Source organism: Mustela erminea, chromosome 15 (assembly GCF_009829155.1).
Source record: "Mustela erminea isolate mMusErm1 chromosome 15, mMusErm1.Pri, whole genome shotgun sequence".
Lineage (NCBI taxonomy): Eukaryota > Metazoa > Chordata > Mammalia > Carnivora > Mustelidae > Mustela > Mustela erminea.
Genome location: NC_045628.1, coordinates 10,570,693 through 10,585,100, shown reverse-complemented (window position 1 = coordinate 10,585,100; position 14,408 = coordinate 10,570,693). Strand labels below are relative to the sequence as shown.

General features: G+C 46.0%; 1 protein-coding gene across 6 annotated transcripts in view; it reads right to left on the bottom strand.

Annotated features, from left to right (window-relative positions):
* The window catches only part of GGACT (gamma-glutamylamine cyclotransferase), a 50,237-nt gene extending 36,080 nt beyond the window's left edge, over window positions 1-14,157 (bottom strand). For 3 of the 6 annotated variants that reach the window (XM_032314400.1, XM_032314397.1, XM_032314401.1), the window contains exons 1-2: window positions 14,063-14,157; window positions 10,169-10,341 (exon numbers count right to left, since the gene is read on the bottom strand). The gene's annotated coding sequence lies outside the window, so the exon portion shown is untranslated. Of the gene's footprint in view, window positions 1-8; window positions 1,514-7,123; window positions 7,180-10,168; window positions 10,342-14,062 lie in introns of those variants that run through there. The other 3 variants (XR_004279075.1, XR_004279076.1, XM_032314399.1) reach the window with 3 other exon arrangements.
* Window positions 14,158-14,408: the final 251 nt, after the last annotated feature.

Sequence of the window (14,408 nt, the reverse complement as noted above, 5' to 3'; positions counted from 1 at the left end):
AGTCGCTGAGATGGGGGAGCTCTGGTAGGTGGGTACAGACAACAAGGTCAAGAGAGTCAAGTCTAAGTCCCTGCGTGTGGCTCACACGGGCCAATCACCACCCAGCCCCGTTTTTCTCTTCAGCACACGCAGGCCAAACACGTCCCACTGCTCCGCGGCAGGTGTCATCTGTCCCCTTGTTCACTCTAAGGTCACCCCTGCCCCTCAGCGGCTGCTTCCTTCCTCAGCGTGCTGCCCGGCTAACTCCTACACGTCCTTCACGGCTCTCAGGAGTTACCGGCCATTTCTCCAAGGAGCTCTGCTCCCGCCTGTGCTGGAAAATGGTCTTTAGAAGCCAAGATCTGGGTGGGAGGTGTGCTTCCTGCTGGTGTAGTATCAGCTGCCCAAGCAGGTTCCCTCAGTGCAACAGACACGTTGTGTACCCATCGATAGAAACAGACACATTTATATACACAGACATATAAACACACACATATTGACATGAATGTGTACTGAAAACCATGAGTTCACACCCACACACCCGACCCGATTCACACCACAGGGTTCATCCTCGCTCTTGAAATTTCTGTACTGACAACTCCCTTCAACAGCAGTAAGCCTGACTCCCATTATCTTTAGCACAGTTCATCATGTGATCCATCTTTCCACATGTAACTAATTTCCAAGTTCAGGGACAAGCATCTCCCCCGCAGGTAAACCCTCCTCTCCTGCCATTCCAGCTCTGACACCCCACCTCAACAAGGCCCACTGGAAGGACAGCCTTCTCAACCCACTCCCGCCAGGTTCACGGGCTGGAGGGGGATTCGCCTCTTTCCGGGAGGGGCTGCAAAGACGCATCGGGCAGGCGCACTCACAAGAGCGGAGAAGGAACTGGAGGTCGTGTGCGCACGCCAGGCCACCAGGCTCCACTGTGTCGCTGGTAGCATGTGGCTTCCATTCTCAAGAGCCTATTACGAGAAAAGCCGGTGGGCGTCCGTTGGCCATAATGTCTTCATGCAAAGGGGGAGGAAGCAGGAAGGGCAGGTGAGGAAAAGCACCGATTTCCAGGGGACTCAGGTTCCTGCCTTCGCAAAACTGCCCAGAAGTCCCACAGATTTCTGCTTCCTGTCCTTTACCATGACGCGAGGCACACCATCACTCTGAATAAAACGGCAGATCGGTAACTCAGGAAGGAGAGACTGGATATTTGCTAGTGACCACAATTTCTGCCACTCTCACGTTCTTTGCTTACTGGCCAACACCCTGTATTCAGGAACTACTGAAGACCCTGAATGAATCCTCGGAAGCATTCTCGACTCTCACCTATCACTAGGATTTTAAATTCTCACCCTAAGTCATTCTAAGGGCACAGGAACACTTAGAGAAGCTTAAATTGTTGCTTGGATGCTGGATCACGACATCTCTAGTAATCTAAAAATCCCACATGTGAGAAAATGTTCCAGTAGGTCTTTCCAAGAGCTTGCTGATGCTCCAAGAAAACTTCCACCTCTGACAACACCTCATAGCCCTTTTCCTGTGTAAGAACAATATGCAAGGAGCAAATCAAAACTCCAACCCCAACCAGCACAGAGTTCAAGAGAGATGTGGGCAGAGAGCCGTGAAAATAGTCCTAGCTCTCTGCCAAGCCAAAGGAAAGGGAGAAAGGAAAAGGGAAAAATAATACAGTGCAAGATAACCTCAGAAATGGGGGGGCTGGCACATGAGAACCCCTCTTTTGGAAGTCCTAGGGAGACTTAGCTTGTAAAATCACCCAGGAGGGAAGCCTTGATACACTGCAGACGAATTCATCTGAAATCAATGCTGTTTCCCTGCAAGGAAGACCCAAGGACCGCTATTTAATGGGCAGGCACTACCGAAGTTTTTCTATTTGTAAGTTATTATAGCAGTGTAATTTTTTGATATTGTCCCGACACCCTTCAGATCTCTGATGTATAGTGTTATTTCTGGAAGCAGGAGAAAGCACGGTACATGAGGAACACATATACTTCTGCGATAGATGTGGTTCACTTCATGGTCAGGTAAAACCCTGCTACCCTTCAGCTATGTGACATGTTCAAGTGTTTCATCTCTGTGAACCTCAGGTACATCACCTAAAAAATGGGGATAATAATGCCTACCTCAAGGGTTAACATATGAGGATTACATGAAATAACATATAAAAATTCTGCCACACAGTGGTTTTCATAAGTATTAGTACCCTTCCGATAGAAGGGCAAATCACAGAATTCCTCTAAGGACCAAACAACAGAATTTACCACAGATAACAAGTGCCTGGCATAGGGCTTGTATGTCCAATAAATGTCCCTTTTTAACTTACACATCCTCATACAAAGCCATATTTTCTAGCATGGCTGAATGATGTTCTTTATAATGAACGTTAATCCTGTGTGCATGGAAAATAATCGTACAAACCTTCTCTGCGTTCATCAACACTGAGACTAACATCCTTGTTCAGTGCAGCGTTATCCACAACAGAAGGAAGTGGGAGACACCCAAGTGCCCATCCTTAGATGGATGGGTAAATACACTGTGGTCTCTGTATACAGTACTCAGCCTTTAAAAAGAAATGCTGTCACTTGCTACAAAATGGATAAGCCTTAGGGACATTACACGAAATGAAATGAGCCAGTCACAAAGGAAAAATACCGTATGACTCCATTTACGTGAGGTCCCTAGAATCATCCAATTCACAGAGGTGGGAAGGAGACCGTGGCTGCTAGGAGCTGGGTGGGGAGAGGGGAATTGTTGTCTGACAGGCACAGCTTCAGTTTTGCAGGATGAAAGTTTGGGAGGTGTGATGTACAACACTGTGAATATACTTTACTGAACTGTAAACATAAAAATGGTAAGTTTTGCTATTTTTGTACCACAATAAAAAATAATTTTTTAAATGATATGACTTGTAAGCTTTCATCATAACACGGGATCATGGCACTGGCTAATTCTGGACTGTGCTACTGTCCGGAGATGAACCGACAGCAAGCCTCAGGAGTTACTCTAGAGTCTGCTTTAAGTGACTATCTGGGATTTGTTAGGATTTAGGTGCTAAGGGAAAAAGGGGAACTTGACATCTTTAGGGATATAATATGTATTACCCTCAGAATTTTAAGATGAGAAAGCTGGAAAAAACTTTCAAAATTGCATTTTAAAGGGAAGAAGTGAAGTCTAGGCTGTAATCAAACTAGATGATTCGCCTGAGATCACACAGATAGTAATTATGAACAGAGTCGGAAAGAGAAAACCTCTCCTGATCGCCCCTACAATCCTCTGGGACAACTAGGACTCCAGTCTTCAGAATGCGGCGCCCCGGAACCGCACTGTTTAATACGCCGCCACCAGGGGGCAGCAGGTGTCTTAGGCTGGTATTCTAAAACCCCAACCTAAGGCCCCAGTACATGTCTACTGCCCCTTCCCCCACCCCAATATATATGCGCACTTATAGGACTTTATTAATATCAACAGGAATCAAGTTTAAAGAACATCTATAATAAGTTTTTAAAACAAAACAAAGACTTAGGTCCAATGGAGGTAACAACCTTCCTATTCCTCCTCTAGTTTTAATTTATTCCAATCCTAATTGACGTAAGGGTCAATTACTGCTGGTTTTAAACAAAAAATGACGTAGCCATGGAAACCCATCCCATTTCTTTACATTTCTGAACCAAATTTTCCTAACACTTGGCCTCTTAGGCTTCGTACCACAACAACGTCAGGCCCATCAGCAACTTGCCCTCCATCTTCCTTTGTCAGGCTCAGTTTTTCTTTCTGACGCCGCTGTGTTACACAGGCAGGTCTGTCAATAGGCCTAACCCTTCAGAAACTCTTCAGAAGTAGAACACAGAGGTTCTAGATGACAATAATTTCCACTCTTTTTAAAAACTACCAACTAGAAGCTCAAACCATAGCAGCTAATGGGGCAGACACGACAGGGCCGCTCCCTCAGCCACGACCCTGCGCACCCTGAGACTTCTACAGTGTGATCTCATCTGAGAAGGGACGGACAACAACATTAGCAGCGACATCTCGGGAATTGATCCTGGAGGCAATTCCACACTTTGAGGCAATAGTGACCAGTGATTGTGGTCCCCGAATCATCCAAAGAGAGGGCCACAATCTTTATTTCACAAACAAATTTCAAATGGTTTTCTTCCTTGAGCTCAAAATGCTTTAATAAAGAACAAGCTATTCAAACGCAAGCTTTCGCTACTGCATCAGACACATTCTGATGTGTCCATTCTTAAACCACAACAGTGCCATGTTCACTGTAGTTAAAAGGCATTCAGAGAAATTACTCTCTGCTTACATCCAGTTTCTCTCGTGTAATTTACTACTCACAGATCTTTTTCTTTTTTTAATACAGTTGTTGTCGTCGTTGTTGTTTTTAGAAGTGGGGGGAGAGGAGAGGTAGAGGGAGAGAAAGAATCTCAAGCAGGCTCCACACCCAGCATAGAGGGCAGGGCTGGGCTCTATCTCAGGACCCCAGAGGAAATCAAGAGTCCCATGATGCTTCACTGGCTGAGCCACCCAGGTGGCCCCCTCCCTGATCAATCTACTCTAACAGAAAACTGATGGCAAAAGCAGTTATGGCACTATGGCTTTCTAATGATAAAACAGAAATGAGGCATGCCCAAGATACATATAATGAATGGGCCACTGCAAAATGTATTCCGATAGCATTCTGCAACCCTTTGCCAAATAGGGTTTAAGTCTGGTGGGACTTAAAGTTTCCTCTCTAAATAACATTATGGTTTTAATTTAATATTTTCCATATAGAACATCTACCATATTTAATTATGGAATATCACCAGAAAACCAGAAATAATTATTTTTATAATAGGCATATAAAGTAAATTTAATTCAATAGCTCATTCAAGAGTTATTAAAAATAACTTTTTATAGTACTCAAAAAACTGAAATCAGATAATTAAAAAAAACACATCATTAGAGGGCTGAAATGAAAACGCCAGACAATAGCGAGTGCTAACGAAAATATGGAGCAACTGGAACTCTCATACGTTGGTGGCTGAGATGCAAGATGGTGGGGTACGGCCACTCTGGAAAAGTTCCCAAGTTTCTCAAAAAGTTAAGCCTACATGTACCATATGACCCAGCCATTTTGCTCCTGGGGATCTGCTCTAAAAAGATGAAAAATTTCCATCACATAAAGGCCTATATAGCAATATTTGCAGCAGCTCCATTCCTATTACCCTCAAACTATAAAGAATCTGATGTTCTTTAACAGTGCGTGGATCCGTAACCTGGGAAATGCCCCTAAGACGCAACACGCTCCTCAGCAATGAAAAGGAATATATGCACGGAAGAATCTCACAGCTGTTGTCTGGGTGAAGGAAGCCAGTCTCAAGGGTTGCACACTGTTTAATCTCAACTTAGGTGACATTCATGATGTGACATGTGAAAACGAAAAACTTTTCAAGATGGAGACAGATCTGGGCACCTCGATGGCTCAGTCCATTAGGCATCCGACGACTGGCTGCAGCTCAGGTCATGTTCTCAGGGTCCTGGGATCAAGCCTCGCACTGGAATCCATACTCAGTGTGGAATCTGCTTGGGATTCTCTCTCTCCCTCTGACTCCAGCAACCCTCCCAACATCGTGGGCTCCCCCTCTTGCCCTCTCTCCCAAATAAATAAACAAATAAATATTTAAAAAAGAAAAAAAAAAAAGATGGAGACCAGATCGAGGGTTGTCAACAGTCAGGGGAAGGGGAAGGGTTTGACTTACAGTGGGACAGAATGAGGGAGGGCTTGGTATTTTTTGGTTTTGTTTTCTGGCTTTTTTTGGTGGTGGAACTGTTCTGTGAAAGAACTGTGATGAAGGTTACATCAATCCATTTTAAAACCTACAGAATTATACAATAAAAAAGGCCAATTTTACTTTATATAAATTCTAGTAATAATGAAAGCATGAGAGTATGTACCTACTCTAAAACAGAATTAAAAATAAGAGGTAAAAGTAAGAATAAGAGAACTCTGAATTAAGCTAATGTCTGACATACACCAATATTTGTTATTAAAAGAGACTTAGGAGATGTGAAAACCAGATACAATGAATGGACTTTGTTTTGACTCTGGTTTGAATAAACCAACTGCACAGACCTTTTTAGGCGAACAGAAATATTTGAATATATATTAAGAAATATTGAATATATATATAATTAAATATATATATATATAGAATATATATTAAGGATTTTTCATTCATTGTTAGGGAGGATTATAGTTATGCAAAAAACTAAACTTTAAAAAAATTCATACTAACATATTTAGTGATAAAATGACATGATTTCTAGTATTTGCTTCAAAATCCCCCAGAAGTAAGCAAAAAACAAAAACTTAAGAAAAAACAAAGGGAGAAGGGCCAATGGAACAAGAGTGGCAAAACCAGGATGGTGCATGGATTTCTGACATTGTGTTGGCTCATGAAGGGTTAAGGTTTACTGGCCTCTCCTTTTGAGTATGGCTGGAAATGTTCATAATGAAATGCTGAGAGAAAAAAAACAACAGTGACTTAGTCTTCACAAAACTCCCCCAAATGCCATCTAACTGTTCTTTATTCATTTATAATATACACCACAGTCACCCTTGAACAACGCTGGAGTTGGGCACCGTCCCTGCATTTGAAAAATCTGAGTATAACTTCTGACTCCCCCAAAACTTAACTACCAAGAGCTTAGTGCCTTAGTGGTAACATGTGTGTCAACTAATGCATATTTTGCATGCTATATGTATTACATACTGTATTCTTATAATAAGTAAGCTAGAGAAAAGAGTTATTTAAAAACTCATGAGGAAGAAAAAATACATTTACAATACTGTATTTATTTAAAAAAAAAAAGCTGCACGAGTGGACTTACGAAGCTCAAACGTGTGCTGTTCAAATCAACTGTGATTTCCCCTGGTAGGCTTTTACAATCTGTATTTAACTTTACAGAAAGCCAAGTCGAGAGAGAAGGAGTCTAGGCAGTTGTGCTGCTTCCTACAAATAAGGGCTTCGTAATGGTACAAATAATGGCTCAAAGAACGCTTTTCAAATCTCACTTAATGCTCATAAATTAGTAAAACTACCCCGAGATGTAGAAATATTAATAATTTTCATTAACTCACCGGCTGCATCCTTCTAGGTACAGGCGACAACAGCAGGAAGAGGTGATGAACCCTCACTGAAGACAGACGCAGGGAACGAACGCACGCAGAAGACGACAGCATGCATAGGAGAAGTTCTGATTCACTCTTCTTCTCCTTTATCCTGACATAACTCAAAACACCAGAGTTCCAATAACACTCTCAACCAACTGGAAATATTTTTCTGACTGGTGGCTTTTTACGAGGACGGTACACCGGGGAATCAAAATGCGGAAGGTGTGGTTCTCCTCTCAACCGAGTTCATATACGAGAAAATGCTAGATGGTTTAGCAGGACTTTTGTTTAAAGTAGTCCGGCAGGGTTTTAGGCTAGTGTGCGAAGACAATTACACGGGCAAACACAGCAGAGAAAAGTAAGTGGCTGAAGAGCCGTGAGCAGGAAAAGCACCATCCAGGCGCAGAGGCAGGAGCGACCCGTGGGGAAGACAGGGCACAGGAGGGAGGTCCTGATGGCCGTTCGGCGGAGCTCATCTGTCTCCGGTCACCCAGAAGCCTCTCTCCCCAGTGCCAAAGGAGAGGCCCCGAGTGTCTGGAGTCACCGGGTCAGCAGGGGAGAGCACAGGCGCCTCGCCCCGAGGATTGGTAGCGCCCGGTAATGACCATCTGCTGGTCCCGATGTCTGAGACGCTGCCCCGCTCCTGCAGTAGCACGAGGCGAGCTGACTGAACCCGGGCCTCCCAGGGACCCCCCGAACCTGAACCTGTGAACACAGTCCCTCGCACGCCGTTAGAGATGGGATTAACGGTAAAGGCCTTAAATGCAGAAATTATCCCGGATTATCCAAATGGGCCCATTCTCACCATGCCAGTCCTCAAAAGTGGAGCAGCCCTTCCTGGCTGGGGGCAGAGACAGAGCTGGGACCACGTGGAAGGGTGAAGGGACGACAAGCCACCTCTCAAGGTGGAAGGGGGGGCCGTGAACCAAGAAATGCGGGCAGTCTCTGGAAGTGGGAAAAGGGGAGGAAACAGAGTCTCCCCCAGAGCCTCCAGGAGGGGACACAGCCTCACGGATGCCCTGACTTCAGCCCACAGGGACCCATGTTGACTCCTGCCCCAGAGAACCGGAAGACGAGTGAGCACCCGCGTCCGCATTGCAAGCCACGAAGCTGGTGCCACCTCGCTCCGCCGCACGAGGCAACGCCGCTCCTCGGGGCTAGGCCTGCACCTGTGCCCCCCCCACCCACTACACCAAGCAAGCACACTCCCACTGGAATTAAAAGACAACATCCTCCATATCTCACATCTCTGCTCAAAGGTGTTTTCCTCCAAAAAGTTCTCCCAAACCTACCTATCCAGCCCAAGACAGGTCCTGACCCCCCACCGCACACTCGCGCTCGGCATCCACGCCTCTCCGGCTCGCTGCCTGCTTCACTCGGACACTCTCTCCTTCAGAGCTTATTGAGCACTGACTGAACACTAAGTACCACAAGAAGGATTTTCCAGGGGTTTTCTCATTCACTCCTCCCCGAAACCCTACCAGGCAGACATAATGATCATCCCATTATTTTTAAAATGAGAAGCTAGTGACCGGCAAGGCCAGGACTGGAAGCCAGGTGGTCTGACACGGGAGTTGCTGCCCCTAACCAGAGCGTTAATACCCGTCTCCTGCACGAGAAATCTAAGTTACAAGATCCTGTGGATTTATTAACCCCCTCACCGCCAGTGTCCAACACAGAGAAGCTTAATAGTTGCTCAATATCAACAAATGGAACAAAGTGGTTTCTCCCCCTACTATTCCTTTTTTTTTTTTTTAAAGAAAAACTTTTTATTATGAAAAGTCAAATCTATACAGAAGCGATGATATAATGATTCCCCAAATACCCAAATCCCAACTTCAACACTTATCGGCCAAACACTACCAACATTTAATCGATTTAATATTATATTATCTAGTAGAAAGAGTCCCTTCAATATATTTTTTAAAGAGTTATTTATTTTGAATTGAGAGAGAGAGCACACAAGTGTGGGGAGAGGCAGAAGGAGGAGGAGAGAAAAGCTCAAGCAGACTCCACACAGAGTCAATAAGCCCCAATGTGGGGCTCGATCTCACAACCCTGAGACCATGACCTGAGCTAGATGCGTAACCAACTGAGCCACCCAGGTGCCCCTCAATATTCTTCTTTTATAGAATCATGTGTTCCTACTTCTCATGACATGTTCATTTACCTGTGTTGCTAAGACTTTAAAAAAAAAAAGCAAACAGTCTTGAAATGAAATGAACAAGTTTCATTTTGTTTTGTTTTTAAAGATTTTATTTGTTTATTTGAGAGAGAGACAGTAAGAGAGAGCATGAGGGGGGAGAAGGTCCGAGGGAGAAGCAGACTCCCTGTGGAGTTGGGAGCCCGATGCGGACTCAATCCCGGGACTCCGGGATCATGACCTGAGCCACAAGCAGTCGCTTAACCAACTGAGCCACCCCGGCACCCCCAGACAAGTCTTTCTAAGCAAAACATAAATTGAGGGAACTGTAAAGGGAAAACTGGTTACTTTTTTCCATACATAAAATTAATTTTTCTGCAGAGCATAAATATTGTAAACAAAGTTTAAAAAATGCAGGAAACAGATCTAACACCTATGACAAAGGATTAGCATCTCCAATGGATAAAAAATTCTTCCAGGGACGCCTGGGTGGCTCAATCATTAAGCGTCTGCTTTTAGCTCAAGTCATGATCCCAAGGTCCTAGGATCAAGCCCCACATCAGCGGGAAGCCTGCTTCTCCCTCTCCCATTCCCCCTGCTTGTGTTCCCTCTTTCGCTGTGTCTCTCTCTGACAAATAAATAAACAAAATCTTAGAAAGAATTCCTACAAATCAATATGAAAAAGACCAATATCATGTTATCCGGAAAAATGCATACCGGGATGAACAGACAGACAGTTTCACCTACTAAACTTAAGCAGCAGAAAGATAAGAACTTCCAAGTGACACTCTTCGTCAAGATACTTACTCTGGTGCTCTGGGATTTAGGAGTAAGACATACTCTAGAACAGAGGAAAAAACAATTCTTACCTGTAAACTTGTCTCTTCAAAACTATGTCACCCTGGAATCCAGCACCACAGTAAGTGTGAGAGTTTACAAAGCTTTTGACTTCAGAATCCTTCTAACGCGACAGCAGGATAAGAACTTCGTCCTCACAGCGTGACCCATAGGCCATGGACGAGGTATCCAGCTCTCAGTCCTGCTGCAGGGGATAAAGAGGAGGACAAGTGAAGAAAGCTGAGTGTTTCAGAGACAAGGGGCTTCAAAACAGAAATCACTCAGCCCCTGCTGGATGGTATCTGAAACCCTGAGCCTGGGCCCAGGAAGGAAGGTATTTCCATTCAGTAGGAAAAAGTGGTCCCAGCCAAGAGGCCACAGGGTAGCATGAACAGAGGAGAGTTACCACTGACCTAGGAGAGGGGTTCAAAGTTCTCTACATCCTTGAGAAATAGCAACCATAGCTTCTCTTTCAAGTAAGGAAAATAAGATGGGAAAGAAAAAAAGTGTATTTTGCCATCAGGCAAAACTTATTTTAGGAATATTGAGCCTCTTAGATGAGGGCTTCAGAGATTTTTAAAGTCACAAATCTATATTAAAAAACAATTCAAATCACTTCTTTAGTACACCTGCCCAAAATGGAGAAACTGAACCTAATTAACCTAAACATTTAGATCTAACTTCCAGCTTATAGGAACTACAGGGGATAGAGGAACAAGCTAAACCATACTATACAAAAAGCCAAATAAATCCGGAATGTGAGGCATCTATAGGCAGCCAAGGGCCACCAGTAAATCACCAGCACTAAAGAAACTCACTGGGACCTCGACAGACCAGGGTCAGCAAACTCTGGCCCTGGTTAAGTCCAGCTGCCAATGGAGTTCAAACCCAAAAGCCTTGAAAACAAAATTTTATTGGGACACGGCCACCCTCATTCACGTCCATATCATCTCTAGCTACTTTTTGCAGGAAAGCACAGTTGAGTAGTTGCAACTGAGACCACACAGCCTCCGATGCCTGCGGGAGTTAGTGTCTAGTGCTTGTCACAAAGTCTGCCGAACCCATGTCCTAGATTAAAAGAGGCAATAGCTACTCTACAAAACACCGCGTGTGGACCTTGTATGGATTCTGACAGTAAAAGTAAGTGCATTTTTGAGGCGATCAAGGAACTTTGTGGACTGGGTCTTAGAAAATATTATGGAATTATTGCCAATACAGTCAGGAGATGATGATGGTATTAAGGCTATATGAGAAAAAGACCTTTTGTTGGAAGCACGTACTATGCTCTCTAAGGGCAACAAGACATGTCTGGAATTCACACTGCTTCAACAACAAAAAAGATGAAGCAGATATGGCCAAAGAAATTGTTTTAACAAATACAACGGGGAAGTTCATTGTACTAGTCTCTCTGCTTTTGTATTTAATAAAGAAGAAAAAGAAAACCCAAACCTTGATCCAAAAGTAGAGTTTATAAGGATGCCTGGGTGGCTCAATCGGTTAAGTGTCTGACTCTTGATTTTGGCTCAGGTCATGATCTCAGGGTTGTGAGATCGAGCCCTGTGTCCAGCTCCACGGTGGGCATGGAGCCGATTTAAGATTCTCTCTCTCCCTCTTCCTCTGCCCCTCCCCTTCATTAAAAAAAAAAAAAAGTAGTGTTTACAGCCAGACAGCCTTTCTCCTGAGGCAGGGCTCCCCCCTCACCCCCTCTTACACAGAGTCCGGACTCAGCACACCCCTTGCTCTGCTATCTCTGAACATGGTTACATTTTAAGCTCCTTATCTCGGTTCACGTGTCTGCCAACCAGGAATGCCCCATTCCACCTCTCAGCCCATTAAAATTCTACTCTCTGCTCAAAGTCCAGAACAAATGGGACGGTAGCCAGGTCCTCCAGTGACCATTCACCTCTCTGCGGCCCAAGAGACCATCGTTTCTTTGAAATTTCTTTCGTCCTTAACGTGTTAGCTCTTTACTGTGTCTATTACCCCATGAGCCCATACAAACCCTGAGACTCCAAGGAACTGGGTCTTTCCTGTAATTCCACTGCAGGAGGGTAACACCTTACCCACAGGAAGCTCTGCCCATACAGTTCTCAGGTCCAAGGGCAGGTCCAAGCTAAACAAAGCTGTCCTTCCCTGAGCAGTTTCACTGACAAGAGAGAGACCTTCGGTTAAAGAATGAATCTCTGTTAAACGAGAGGCTGGTCATGTTTACCTGGTGCTCTCTTTAATAAAATCTCTAATTGCTACGGTTTGCCTCTGAATAGAGAATGTTCTAGAGAAGAATGCTAAGATCGCTTGAATGTGTCCCTTATCGCCTCTCCTTGGGACCTGTCCCTCCGCAAACAAACACTGTGGCATTCACCTCCGTACCAGTCCTCAGGGGCCCCTACCCCCTGGTAAAGTGCCTGGCTAACTCGGTACAAAGCCTTCCAGTCACTCCACTTGGAAGAGCTGACACAGGCTGGGACTTTCACGAGATCTCACTAGATTAAAAAAAAAGAAAGAAAGGAAGAACAGATAATTTTAAAAACAGTAACAGCTTCTGTCCCTGTTCTCCTCTACTTCCTGCTGCCCAGTATCTACGGCCAGCATGAATAACCACCCTCTCGAGTCTGACGCTGACGGTTAAGACCCTCGTTGGCAAGGTCAACTAGTCCAAAATATCTGACAAAAATCCACCAATTAGAAATTAATTTACCTTTACCAACTCAGCTTTTGAAATACAAATGCTCTCTACCAGGACTCTCTGCTTATTCAGAACTTCTGGCTTCTCCTGGGAGTCGTTCCAGGAAAACAAGGCATTTTGGGAAAATGAGGGCAAACCGCAGGAGCTCTCCATATTAGCATTTCAATACATTGAATGAGCCCAGGGAGAATAGTCCTCCGTTATAGGAAAAAGTACATAAGGACAGTGTGAGACCTACACTTTATATAGGTCAATCCAACAGATTTAGACGTGTCCTTTATTTTTCTGTTTTGCTTTTTTATTAGAGAGCGGGGAGGGGCAGAGGGAGAGGAAGAGGGAGAATCTGAGGCAGGCTCCACGTTTGGGGCTCGATCTCACAACCCTGAGATCATGACCTCCACGGAAGTCATGAGTCTGATGCTTAACCCACTGAGCCACCCAGACATCCCTGACCTTCCGTGTTTAACCATGATTTCTCCCTAGCACATCTGGCAAAATGAACGATCTGCTTTCTAAAAAGTGGCTACAAGTCTCATGCATTTTTTTTTTAACCAGTTCTACGTTAATAAAGCAAGCTTTACTAACTTTATTAAAGCAAGTCAAGAAGGGATGTTTAAAAAACTGCACTGACAGGGTTTCGAGTACCATCACCGAGTCATCCTTGGGCGACAGGGTGGAAGGCAACAGCCGCACTTGGTAATCAAGGCAGCAAGAGAAACTTGTCCCCACGCCTCAGAGGGGTCACTAACGGCTCCAAGGAAATGCCAGAAGTTTGTGGATTTCTGGGGCCGCTTTGGGTTTCCTCCCAGACAGGAATCTCCGAAATTAACACCATTTCAGAGAAGCGCTACTGCCCTCGTTCACCCGAGCGAGCCTTTCAAAACCACCTTCCGAATCACCGTCCCGCTCTCCTGGGTAGGAACCGGCAGCGTCCACACCTGCGGACAGGAACCAGCTTTCCTCGCCCACGCCCTCGCTGGCGGTGGCGCCCGCGTCCCGCCGCGTGCAGCGACTCTGGGGACGCGTTTCGCGGCCGGGTGTCCCCCTCCCTTCCGGCCGGTCCCGCAGGCCGCCCGCGGCGCCTCCACGGCCAAGTTCGGTCCCCGGCCTCTTCTCCCCCCTCCCGGCTCCGGCGGCCGCCGCGCAGGGACGGACGCCCCGAGTTCCCGGCGTCCCCAGAGCCCCCGCGCGGAGAGAGCGGGGACAGGGGCTGCGGCCCGGCCCGCGCGCCGCGCCTCACCTGCCGCGGAGCGCGGCGCGGTCGGGGACAGCAGGCCGGGCCCCGGGCGGAAATCGGCTGCGAGACGGGAGCAGCCGCCCCGGGAGGCCGCCCCCGCCGGCGCCCCCTGGAGGCGGGCGCGAGCACACACCCGCCGCGGACGCTCCCACGCCTGGAGCCGCGCGGCAGCCTGGGCTCTGAACCGGACCCAGACGCACCTGGGGGCACATCACAGCCGCACACACGGAGCCCACACCTGACAGGTACACACACCGCACACTCAGCGTCCGTATCCTGCTGGACACAGGTAATCACATAGTCCATGCCAACACCTGTCTTCCGAATCTCCCATTTAAATCAAAACGGT